General features: G+C 39.0%; 1 protein-coding gene across 1 annotated transcript in view; it reads right to left on the bottom strand.

The window, feature by feature from the left end:
- LOC139757751 (uncharacterized) overlaps window positions 1–11,724 on the bottom strand; it is a 136,627-nt gene extending 124,903 nt beyond the window's left edge. Inside the window, exon 1 of the mRNA XM_071678509.1 lies at window positions 11,599–11,724. The gene's annotated coding sequence lies outside the window, so the exon portion shown is untranslated. The remainder of the gene's footprint in view (window positions 1–11,598) is intronic.
- Window positions 11,725–13,462: the final 1,738 nt, after the last annotated feature.

Genomic DNA, 13,462 nt, shown 5'->3' with positions numbered 1-13,462 from the left:
TGACAATGATACAGCCTCACTAAGGGTGACTTTTCACTCGCAGTGTAACATCAGGTAGGCGGAGTCCGGTAACACACACATCATATATATAAATATATATATATATATATATATATATATATATATATATATATATATATATATATATATATATATATATAGATATATATCAGAGGGGCAAGTATGAAGTCTGTTGGGGATGAGAGAGCTTGGGAAGTGAGTCAGTTGTTGTTCGCTGATGATACAGCGCTGGTGGCTGATTCATGTGAGAAACTGCAGAAGCTGGTGACGGAGTTTGGTAAAGTGTGTGGAAGAAGAAAGATAATGAGTAAATGTGAATAAGAGCAAGGTTATTAGGTACAGTAGGGTTGAGGGTCAAGTCAATTGGGAGGTGAGTTTGAATGGAGAAAAACTGGAGGAAGTGAAGTGTTTTAGATATCTGGGAGTGGATCTGTCAGCGGATGGAACCATGGAAGCGGAAGTGGATCATAGGGTGGGGGAGGGGGCGAAAATTTTGGGAGCCTTGAAAAATGTGTGGAAGTCGAGAACATTATCCCGCAAAGCAAAAATGGGTATGTTTGAAGGAATAGTGGTTCCAACAATGTTGTATGGTTGCGAGGCGTGGGCTATGGATAGAGTTGTTCGCAGGAGGATGGATGTGCTGGAAATGAGATGTTTGAGGACAATGTGTGGTGTGAGGTGGTTTGATCGAGTAAGTAACGTAAGGGTAAGAGAGATGTGTGGAAATAAAAAGAGCGTGGTTGAGAGAGCAGAAGAGGGTGTTTTGAAATGGTTTGGGCACATGGAGAGAATGAGTGAGGAAAGATTGACCAAGAGGATATATGTGTCGGAGGTGGAGGGAACGAGGAGAAGAGGGAGACCAAATTGGAGGTGGAAAGATGGAGTGAAAAGGATTTTGTGTGATCGGGGCCTGAACATGCAGGAGGGTGAAAGGAGGGCAAGGAATAGAGTGAATTGGAGCGATGTGGTATACAGGGGTTGACGTGCTGTCAGTGGACTGAATCAAGGCATGTGAAGCGTCCGGGGTAAATCCATCCTCCTGCGCACAACTCTATCCATAGCCCACGCCTCGCAACCATACAACATTGTTGGAACCACTATTCCTTCAAACATACCCATTTTTGCTTTCCGAGATAATGTTCTCGACTTCCACACATTTTTCAAGGCTCCCAAAATTTTCGCCCCCTCCCCCACCCTATGATCCACTTCCGCTTCCATGGTTCCATCCGCTGACAGATCCACTCCCAGATATCTAAAACACTTCACTTCCTCCAGTTTTTCTCCATTCAAACTCACCTCCCAATTGACTTGACCCTCAACCCTACTGTACCTAATAACCTTGCTCTTATTCACATTTACTCTTAACTTTCTTCTTCCACACACTTTACCAAACTCAGTCACCAGCTTCTGCAGTTTCTCACATGAATCAGCCACCAGCGCTGTATCATCAGCGAACAACAACTGACTCACTTCCCAAGCTCTCTCATCCCCAACAGACTTCATACTTGCCCCTCTTTCCAGGACTCTTGCATTTACCTCCCTAACAACCCCATCCATAAACAAATTAAACAACCATGGAGACATCACACACCCCTGCCGCAAACCTACATTCACTGAGAACCAATCACTTTCCTCTCTTCCTACACGTACACATGCCTTACATCCTCGATAAAAACTTTTCACTGCTTCTAACAACTTGCCTCCCACACCATATATTCTTAATACCTTCCACAGAGCATCTCTATCAACTCTATCATATGCCTTCTCCAGATCCATAAATGCTACATACAAATCCATTTTATATATATATATATATATATATATATATACATATATATATATTTTATCTATATTTTATTATACTTTGTCGCTGTCTCCCGCGTTCGCGAGGTAGCGCAAGGAAACAGACGAAAGAAATGGCCCCCCCCCCCCCATACACATGTATATACATACGTCCACACACGCAAATATACATACCTACACAGCTTTCCATGGTTTACCCCAGACGCTTCACATGCCTTGATTCAATCCACTGACAGCACGTCAACCCCGGTATACCACATCGCTCCAATTCACTCTATTCCTTGCCCTCCTTTCACCCTCCTGCATGTTCAGGCCCCGATCACACAAAATCTTTCTCAATCCATTTTTCCACCTCCAATTTGGTCTCCCTCTTCTCCTCGTTCCCTCCACCTCCGACACATATATCCTCTTGGTCAATCTTTCCTCACTCATTCTCTCCATGTGCCCAAACCACCTCAAAACACCCTCTTCTGCTCTCTCAACCACGCTCTTTTTATTTCCACACATCTCTCTTACCCTTACGTTACTCACTCGATCAAACCACCTCACACCACACATTGTCCTCAAACATCTCATTTCCAGCACATCCATCCTCCTGCGCACAACTCTATCCATAGCCCACGCCTCGCAACCATACAACATTGTTGGAACCACTATTCCTTCAAACATACCCATTTTTGCTTTCCGAGATAATATTCTCGACTTCCACACATTCTTCAAGGCCCCCAGAATTTTCGCCCCCTCCCCCACCCTATGATCCACTTCCGCTTCCATGGTTCCATCCGCTGCCAGATCCACTCCCAGATATCTAAAACACTTCACTTCCAGTTTTTCTCCATTCAAACTCACCTCCCAATTGACTTGACTCTCAACCCTACTGTACCTAATAACCTTGCTCTTATTCACATTTACTCTTAACTTTCTTCTTCCATACACTTTACCAAACTCAGTCACCAGCTTCTGCAGTTTCTCACATGAATCAGCCACCAGCGCTGTATCATCAGCGAACAACAACTGACTCACTTCCCAAGCTCTCTCATCCCCAACAGACTTCATACTTGCCCCTCTTTCCAAAACTCTTGCATTTACCTCCCTAACAACCCCATCCATAAACAAATTAAACAACCATGGAGACATCACACACCCCTGCCGCAAACCTACATTCACTGAGAACCAATCACTTTCCTCTCTTCCTACACGTACACATGCCTTACATCCTCGATAAAAATTTTCACTGCTTCTAACAACTTTCCTCCCACACCATATATTCTTAATACCTTCCACAGAGCATCTCTATCAACTCTATCATATGCCTTCTCCAGATCCATAAATGCTACATACAATGCTACATATATATATATATATATATATATATATATATATATATATATATATATATATATATATATATACATATATATATATATATATATATATATATATATATATATATATATATATATATATATATATATATATATATATATATATATATCCCGCGTTAGCGAGGTAGCGCAAGGAAACAGACGAAAGTATGGCCCAACCCACCCACATACACATGTATATACATACACGTCCACACACGCAAATATACATACCTATACATCTCAATGTACACACACACACACACATATATATATATATATATATATATATATATATATATATATACACACAGACATATACATATATACACATGTACATAATTCAGACTCTCTGCCTTTATTTATTCCTATCGCCACCTCGCCACACATGGAATAACAACCCCCTCCCACCTCATGTGTGCGAGGTAGCGCTAGGAAAAGACAACAAAGGCCCCATTCGTTCACACTCAGTCTCTAGCTGTCATGTAATAATGCATCGAAACCACAGCTCCCTTTCCACATCCAGGCCCCACAGAACTTTCCATGGTTTACCCCAGACGCTTCACATGCCCTGATTCAATCCATTGACAACACACGTTAGGATTCGTTATTCTCTGAAGGAACGTGGCTTCTGTCCATTCGTTTATATTTATCACTATGTTTTTCATACAAGTATGTACAAGTAAATAACATATTGTTTAATGGAGTGTAGCTGAGTTAGGTCAAACCAGAACCAATAATCCTGTTAAACTGCCGTAATGACATTACTACCTACACGTCACATAAATACTGTACCATGGACCAGAACTAAGAAATCTCTCACAGTGACCAAATTATATCAACATTTACATAATAATAACATTATTTCATGTCAATGCTGTAAATAGAGTGTTAACTAACCTAAGAGTACTTATGACAAGATTTTGCCAAAGGGTAGGGCTAGCGCGTAGCATTCACCGTAGAAAAAATAGTCACGACGAACGAGTGGTGAAAGTTATGTATTGTCAAGGGATTTGTGTGAGACACAGATGTATGATTGTGGACTGGACGCCACTAGCCCATACGTGGGTGACGAATAAAGAAAAGACAGCAACCTGGGCCAAAGGAGTGATACTTCTGAGCCACAGAAGTGCTGGCTCGCTGCGCATGCGTCACTAACCCTATACCCAGGCTGGTGGGTGGGTACCCAGGTGGGTCCGTTACCAAGGTACTGGCCGATGATGATCATCTTGTTATGAAGAGCGCGAGAGCTTCCTCACCTGCCGTGCATGGTTGGTACAATAGTGATGTAGTCAATCTAGTAATGTTATTATGGCAGTTTAACAAGGTTTTTACCTCTGGTTTGACCTATCTCACCCACATTTCTATTAACATGTTAAGATATTTGCATGTGTATATGTGTGCGACAAATACATACATTAATATACCTACATACACTATGTAACTATATATACAACTATAGACGCTGTACAGTAGGTATCCAAGTCTTTCGAAATCTTGAGGATATAATGCCAAAAGTTTTGCATAAGTAATATTATGTTAAAAAATTTACTGTGAAAAGAAAGAAAATATCAGGGCCCATTACTCCCCAGCTATCGACCACATAGCATGATTTTGTAATCCTATTCAGCTTTTAAGGTCAGGAAGCCTTAACCGAAAATCTGGCTGCAATCTACAGACAAACAATGAAGTCAATTAATTAAGAAATACATTAAGAAACGAATGACAGCCATAACTGCTAAATATGAATGAAGCAGGTGACAATGCAAGTACTCCGACATCTTGAGAATTTTAATGTGATTTACTCTTAAACTTGTGAAAATCATTGATATTTGTTTACATCAATTATTCCATAAACAAGAAAAGGTTTTGAGACACACAAGAGGATGTGAAAAAAAAGGGCCACAAAAATAAAAATGAAAAGATCAACAATTATTCTTGATATTTATCTATTAATGTTTTCAATATAAAGTGCCAAGACTATAACCTCTGACTCCACTTTTCTCCTCAGTATGTAAGTAAGCTTGACATGAAGAACCTTGCCATATCTAGTACATGCGGGCAATGTTGTTCAAACGTTTATATGATATCATCGATGAACTTTGATAGATAAGATACCAGACTGATTATTGTACAGTGCAGACAAGGCTACCACACATACCACACTAGGTATTGTTGGATGATAATAATGTTAGTGTACAGCCAGAAGACGATGGTCTCCAGCAACAGTAACAGGTTTAGGTTGAGGGTGAGAGATGAGAGTAATGTTACCCTCTGAGGTGTTGTTCAACACAGTGTATTAGTGGTAGGAACCTCACGCGAAGACCCTCAAGTGGGAAGCAAGGCTGCTCCTCCGTCATACATGCTCGTCTTCTCGTATGGTTTACTGTCTGTTGTTGACGATGTCACATGGTACACATCCTGGCATCAGCAAAGTTGTGTTTACAAAGTTCGCACAGCAGTATACCAAAGAAATAATACAGATACAATAACCAGTCACTTGCAGTGGTCGAATGGGCATACTAGCAATTCATTACAGTAACAACCAGTATCACAGTTGACACATCAGTCTCGGATGTAGTGATGAGTAAGAAGTAAGAGTAATATGTAAGGCTGTGTAGATACTGTAGTATCCTTGCCTGTGTTGTAATAATAACCAGTGTTTATACATGCAACATATGCTAAGTAACGAGATTTATCTTATCATTGAATTTGGCTCTAATTATGCCTCTAAGTGCTACTGCAAAGCATTTGTAGGTTATAACAGTAAATACAAAGTGGACACACGGAAGCTCGACTTCGTTTCTGAAAAAAAGAGATGAAAGTCCAGCGGTCGAGGCCATGAGGGTTAATATGTGTGGTCATTAGCGGGAACATCGTGATCAATAAATAATCATTGACTTCAGAATACTTCTGAGTAGTTCACAACTACAGGCAGATACAACAGGCACACCACAACCAAACTAATAGCAAAAGCGAAGATGTGATTACACAGATAAAAAGGAATTTAAAAACGAAAAGAGCAGCGTCATATATTACACATGCAAGAGAAAAACTTCATATCATAGTAAACATTAAGAAAAAAACAAAAGAGAAGTTAAAGATTGAAAGTATGCGATGAACAAAGACCAACAGAAACAGAGGGACCAAAAATATAACAAACAGAGAATCTATGAGCATAACCATGTGAACTAAACCACCAGCCTTGAGTATTAGACCAGCAGGCGATGAGAGTGTGGGAAAATCAGCAGCATAGGAGGTGAGAGTGCGCGGAGGAAAACATGGAGGATACACACGGTCAGCCACTATCGCCCTCACCACTCACGCGTCAGCGATGGGAATACGAGGATAAGATAACACGGTACAGAGCGTCTAGTATGAGAGAGAGAGAGAGAGAGAGAGAGAGAGAGAGAGAGAGAGAGAGAGAGAGAGAGAGAGAGAGAGAGAGAGAGAGAGAGAGTCTAGAGGAAGATATAATAAATCAGAGGTTAGAGAAAGTATGAGTGTCTGATCATCCCAGGATAAGGAGAATAGAGAAAGCATGGCAAAAGAGAGAAGTAAACGAAGTTAAACTAAAGGAACCAAATATCTAGCTCAAAGGAAACAATAATGAAAGTATAACAACTGTGCAGGAAACAGTAATGGAGGTACACATACATTGCAGGAAACAATAATGGAAGTACATATAGGAAAGAACACGTGTAGGTAAGGAAGTAACAGCGGAGGACGGTACAGCAGGGAGAAAGCAGTGCGGAAGGAACTCCGGGAGAATAGTGCAGGCGGTCGGGCGGTAAGACTACTCGACTTGCGGACTAGGTTGGTGGCCCAGGTATTGATTTTAAAGAGACGCACCGCCCGAACCCCATACTCTGGGGTTAGGCCTTTCTAACCATACAGCCCCACACTCCAGCCATCTTATCATAAACTTTACATGATCATTTACTAAATTTTATCATGATTGCAATATCTAAATAAAATCTCTTCTGTGAATAATACACGTAAACGATTTTTCTTCCAATGACGATCACAGAATATCTCGATAAAGAAATATTGAGAAACGGTGCAATTACTAAGCACGACGGTACGACCCTTGAGCATGACGGTACGATCCTTGAGCACGACGGTACGATCCTTGAGCACGACGGTACGATCCTTGAGCACGACGGTACGATCCTTGAGCATGACGGTACGATCCTTAAGCATGACGTTGTTGCCTTTGATCTAATTCCCAGGTGAAAGGCGATGTTATCACACCTCAAGGCTGTATCATCATACCTTAAGGCTGTACCATCATGCTTTAGAAGTTAAAGAACACCCAAAATATGGAAACGTGAATGATAAAGTCAACATAGGAACAAGAGTGATACAAGATGTGGCCAGAACAACGACTGCAACAAGAACTTCTACCACTACTGCTACTTCTACCACTACTACTACTACCACTAGTGCTACTACGAGAGCTACTACTACTAGTGCTACTTCTACTATTAGTAATAATAGTAGTGCTACTACTACTACTGGGGACTCACTACCAACACTACTGTTGTTACTGCCACTGTTACTACACTGTTGTTGTTGTTGTTGTTGCTACTTCTGGTGCAACTACTGTTGTTGCCGCAACTGCTGTAGTGTTGCTGTACCTACTGTTGCTGCTATGACGGGTGATGCATTTACCACAAATTCATGCCCCCCCGAGGTCAAGATGACCTGATATTGACTGAAATCCCGCCGTGATATGTTCATGGTCAGAACCGAGAATATTCTATCTTTATACTAAATTCGATATGGCGTGCCAGGTGTATAAAGCTATTACTCTTAGACATTCATATAACAATGGTTCTGAGAGCTTGAGAGATCCTAAAAGAGAAGAAGTGCTCCTGTAATTCCATGAAACTTCTTAATATAAAACAAAACAAGATTTCTTACCAATAAAAAGGTAATCCATCCATGCTACTACAGACGTCACTCATCAAAATGGTGTCTCACCTGCAAGGAGCTCTTATCTATAACTTGAAATGTTGATTATAACTTGTTTATAAGACAGCACGAGGGTCAAGATTTGTATCTCAGCGATCATCCTCTCAAGGATACCGAACAGCTTTCCTACTCCCACCTCACAACAAACTTACCAAAACCACACCAGTTGTATCATCATAATGATTTACCTCAACAAGACGAAGCCGTGGTAACCTCGTAATTTTCCACCCGGATGTACCAATTGAGACAGCACATGTTCAAGTCCCATTACTGGCTACATTTCTGCTACATACTAACATAAACGTTCAAGACATACCATCAGCATTAAATGCAATGAAAGTATGAAAGTAAATAAAACGACAGACATTGATAAGTTTTATCTAAGAATAACGGAAGGAGTTAAAATTGAGACAGTTTACTCCCTGACTCCTGCTCTTATCTGTAAGTCACTTGTTACGGGGAGAGTTAGAGGTCTGACAGCCCGTCACAGCTGTGGCGCTTCATACCAACTGTAGTTAGTAAGTACCTATACATCTACCAAATAGAGGGAGGATGAACAGCTGGGTGAGCTGTGCGCCGTCTGCCTGCGCCTGGATCGAACTCAAGTCAGTGCATTAGTATTCAACTGACATACGGATTAGAATGGTCGAGGGCAACACCATCGCACTTTAGGAAAAGACTTAGACAATACTTTGCTTTAAACCCACAACTTACATCATTTACACCTTACTTTTCCTACAAAGATCCTTTATCTTACTGAAATGGATCTTCAGCTTTTAAACACAGACGCCACAGTATTCCAAGACAGATAATACAAAGTCCAATATAATTTTAACCAATACAGGTGCACCCCAGGGATGCGTTATGTCCCTCACTTTGTTCAGTTTGTACACTGATGACTGCAGAAGTGTTGTTAGCAACTGAACTATTTCAAAATATGCTGATGGTACAGTAATCATAGGAAAAATTGTAAAGGATAATTGTAATGATTATATTAAATAGGTTCGTTGCTTTGTTGAGTGGTGTAAAACAAATTATCTGCACGTGAATGTAAAGAAATCTAGAGATGATAACAGATTTTAGGATATAAACTACATATACCAGACTTAATTACAACTGAATATGAAAATGCAGAAAGAGTGAGTCAGTACAAGCATCTAGGCTTTATCACAGATGGCCAGCTAAAAGGTGGTGCAAATACTGATATGGTGTATAAGAAATCTAATTAAAGATTGCACTTTGTACGTATATTAGTCTACATATACACAATGCAGTAATTAATCTATTTTGTAGGTCAACTATAGAATCAATTGTATGTTTTTCAATTACCGCCTGGTATGGTAAACTAATCAATAAAGATAGAGATAAGATTGAGAAATTAAGAAAGCTAGGAAATTGGGTGAAAACACCAAGATATTAGATATGATGAATCATGAATGTGCAAGGAAACAGGCGACCATGCAAGATGCAGCCCATCATCTTCTACGAGTCTACACCAACACTATATATTTCTAAGGTCAGGAAGAAGACTGTGTCTGTCTATACAGCACACCAATACATTCAGGAAATCATTTGTACCACAAACCGTTCTACTGTATAACCATCTAAAGACTCTGTAGCTCTGCTGTGATATATATTTTGTGGGACAATTTCATTTAATATTTTATGATTCTTATTGTATAATACATATACATTTTCATTCTTGAATTGAGCCTCTAGCCATAAATAATTTCATTTGCATCATGTATGCAATTTGACAAAGAATCTTATCAAAGTTTACAGGTAATTTTCCATATATCATCAATATGCTTTATCACTTTTGCCACACGAATCTCTAATTTTCTGATCTCTTCCAGTATCACAAACATCCTGGAAAGTACCCAGTGGTCTGTTGCTGTTTGCTGTTTTACTTTACGTTACCGGCACTATACGCAAACAACTCAAGATAAACCTTAAACTCAGGACATATATCTTAAATACTGGCAGGTGTATCTGTATAGCTCTAAAATATCAAACCATTTTGCATAGCAACTTGTCAAAGATGAGACCTTTGACCAACAAACGAGGCACAAACAGTACTCATAATGTGCAGTGATCCAATACGGCGGGTTGTTAGGTACAAGAATTCTTCCCCCGCGTGCCCCCACACCGCTGCCTGACTGCTTCCACATCCATAATCAATAACTGTTATTGATTAAAGTCCAGTGGGATTGCTTCCCTTACCACCATCACCATCACATACTCGGTCGTGAGACAGTACTATTCATAAAGTCGTCTGTATAGAGAGCGGTATCAACCCCCCCCCCCCCCCCCCCAATGACTTGTCCCGGCATGTGAAAATATTATCCTGAAAAATGAATAATAGATTCCTTTCATACAACAACACATCCAGTAAGTAATAAATGCTCACACACACACACACACACACACACACACACACACACACAGTCATCATCATAGCGCTAAACTATGAAAAAAGTTCTGTTTAGTTCACTTTTTATCAATACAGGAGTAACGTGAAATAAAAACCGCGTCCTGTGTCTACACATCACCATTACAACCTACCACCTTGCCACAAAACACTGGTTCGCCGCTTAAGTAACACAGGGCAGATGGTCGATGCCAAAATCTAAGTCATTGCCATGACAACGGTTGACTGTCAGGAAAATATGGTTGGCATTCTGTGGAAGTCGTATGGATATGGTAATGATATAGCTCAGTTCCTACTGACAAATAATCTCATCTTTTTTCGGTCTTTAAATAAATGCAATTTGTCTGATTAGGTACTTGTAAATGTTTTCTTATCATTACAGTCACCATAACGCAAACATCTGATTTGAGACAGACCAGAAATAAAACATAACTGACTGATTTTTGGCTATAAGAATACATTTAAAGTTTGCATCACTGAACAACACTAAATAAATGCTGACTTGCGAAACATTTCATACTTGCTCATGAATTACTTCCATCGCTTTATGAAACCTTGCTGATTCATTATAAGGTCTTAAGCTTCACGAAACGAATGTTAAACATGACTGTATGACCTGTTTGGCCTTTGACCTAACCGTAATCAAAGGCTAAGTCATCATAATTAAAGGTCTTGTTCAATCTATCAAGAGAAGCACGACATGAAGGGTTCCCTCATTAAAATCATCTTTATAAAACCACATACATTGCGATAAGTTCAAGTAATTACCATACATATCGGAAAGTATCATCTTGTTGAAATTTACATAAAAGTTATTAATCAACTGAATCTTTTAAGGTATTTTGATATTTACATTCCTACGCAAAATCAAAATCAGTAACACGACTTGTCAGACAGCCAAGACATCTAAACTATACACTTTCTCTTGCAATTTACTCAACATGTGAACCTCCAAATAATGCCTTCCGTTTATAACTTCGAAAGAGGGACTAGAAACTTTACCTTTGAAGTTCAGTTCTGCTATCATCCGTGCATTCCGTAGAGTTACGGATAATTTGGGAGAGGCAAATACGGGTATTTTCCCAGACACCGATGTGAAAACACACACCACAAGTCACGCAACGTCCGTAGACCAAACTGTACACAAACCCTCGTGCAGACGACAAACCTGAGAGTCAATACAGCAACTATAATGATGAACGGTCAAGTACTGCATTATTAAGTGTACATTTTGGTATTCATAGGGATCTTTTATCAATATGTATTCATTTTCTGTTTATTGTATCTATTTCATTAATAATTCTTATATTAGGAAGTTGATCAATCATATACTGATAGGTAACTGGCACACACACACACACACACACTGGGTAACCAGGTCACAACCTTTAAATTCTTATGATAGATAGTTGACGTGGACAGTGAAGTTATATATATATATATATATATATATATATATATATATATATATATATATATATATATATATATATATATATATATTTTTTTTTTTTTTTTTTCTTTCAAACTATTCGCCATTTCCCGCATTAGCGAGGTAGCGTTAAGAACAGAGGACTGGGCCTTTGAGGGAATACCCTCACCTGGCCCAATTCTCTGTTCCTTCTTTTGGAAAATTGAAAAAAAAAAAAAAAAAAAACGAGAGGGGAGGATTTCCAGCCCCCCGCTCCCTCCCCTTTTAGTCGCCTTCTACGACACGCAGGGAATACGTGGGAAGTATTCTTAATCCCCTATCCCCAGGGGATATATATATATATATATATATATATATATATATATATATATATATATATATATATATATATATATATATATATATATATATATATATAATGCCTCTGGTTTGGTCTTGTTTCTGTATTTATCTAATGTTTTCATCGGGAGTAGTAGGAATGCTTAAGTAAGTTATGATATTGGATAAATTTCATCTGGTTGTCATAGCAAAATCTTGTTACTAGCAAAACGACACCGGCAGATAGGACTACTGTCTGATCAAACGTGATACTAATAATAAGGAACAGGGTGCTTTGATTAGTGGAATAACAAATAAGACAGCAAAGTAGGACTCACTTGATTAATTTGTGACATATGTAGGAAATGGAGGAAGAAGAGCTTCCTGCAAGCTGATTAATGCCTGATTATATCATAAACACCAAATACTTCATGAACAAATCTAGAATCTTGTGAATATTGAAATGATTTCATTCTTTTAACCAATAGCAATTGAAATAAACTTTATATCTCCTGTAAGAAAGATTTTGCCAAGAAAAGTTAGTAATTTCCATCCTGTAAAAAAGGAAAAGACAAGAAGGCAAGTATTTATGTTACCCTTAAAGACTTTACTTCGTTCTCTCTGAACACAATAACAAGTCCATTTTCTATCACAACCAGATGAGTACGGGTGATCTATTTTAGGGAAAATTCCAAGATGTTTAAGGGGATTATGAAATGCTCATATTGACTAAGAGAGAATCTAACACGCATATTCAAACTTTTGCCGGAACTGCACTATTTAGTAAGTATCTAACTGTCGCATCATTGTTGCTGGGTTGATGATAATCATATGAATGACTTTGGTACACAATACGAATTTGACTTGGGCAGGAAGGGGATATAAAGTATTTAGTCATAAGCTGATGAGACCGGAGAAAGTGAGTAGGATGTTGATGTAAAGGGAAAACGTATGAAAAAAAGATAACTGAGTAGCTGATGTGATTCTTGTTAGGAATAATGAATAATCAAAGATTCGCCACTAAAATACATCTTCAAAGATTGAACAAAGTCTAGACAACACGACTTCCCAGGCATTTACATACTTTACTATGTTATTCTGTTATGTTACATCCTT

Source organism: Panulirus ornatus, chromosome 28 (genome assembly GCF_036320965.1).
Source record: "Panulirus ornatus isolate Po-2019 chromosome 28, ASM3632096v1, whole genome shotgun sequence".
NCBI lineage: Eukaryota > Metazoa > Arthropoda > Malacostraca > Decapoda > Palinuridae > Panulirus > Panulirus ornatus.
The sequence above is the reverse complement of the archived record's forward strand: the minus strand, read 5'-3'. Positions and strand labels throughout refer to the sequence as shown.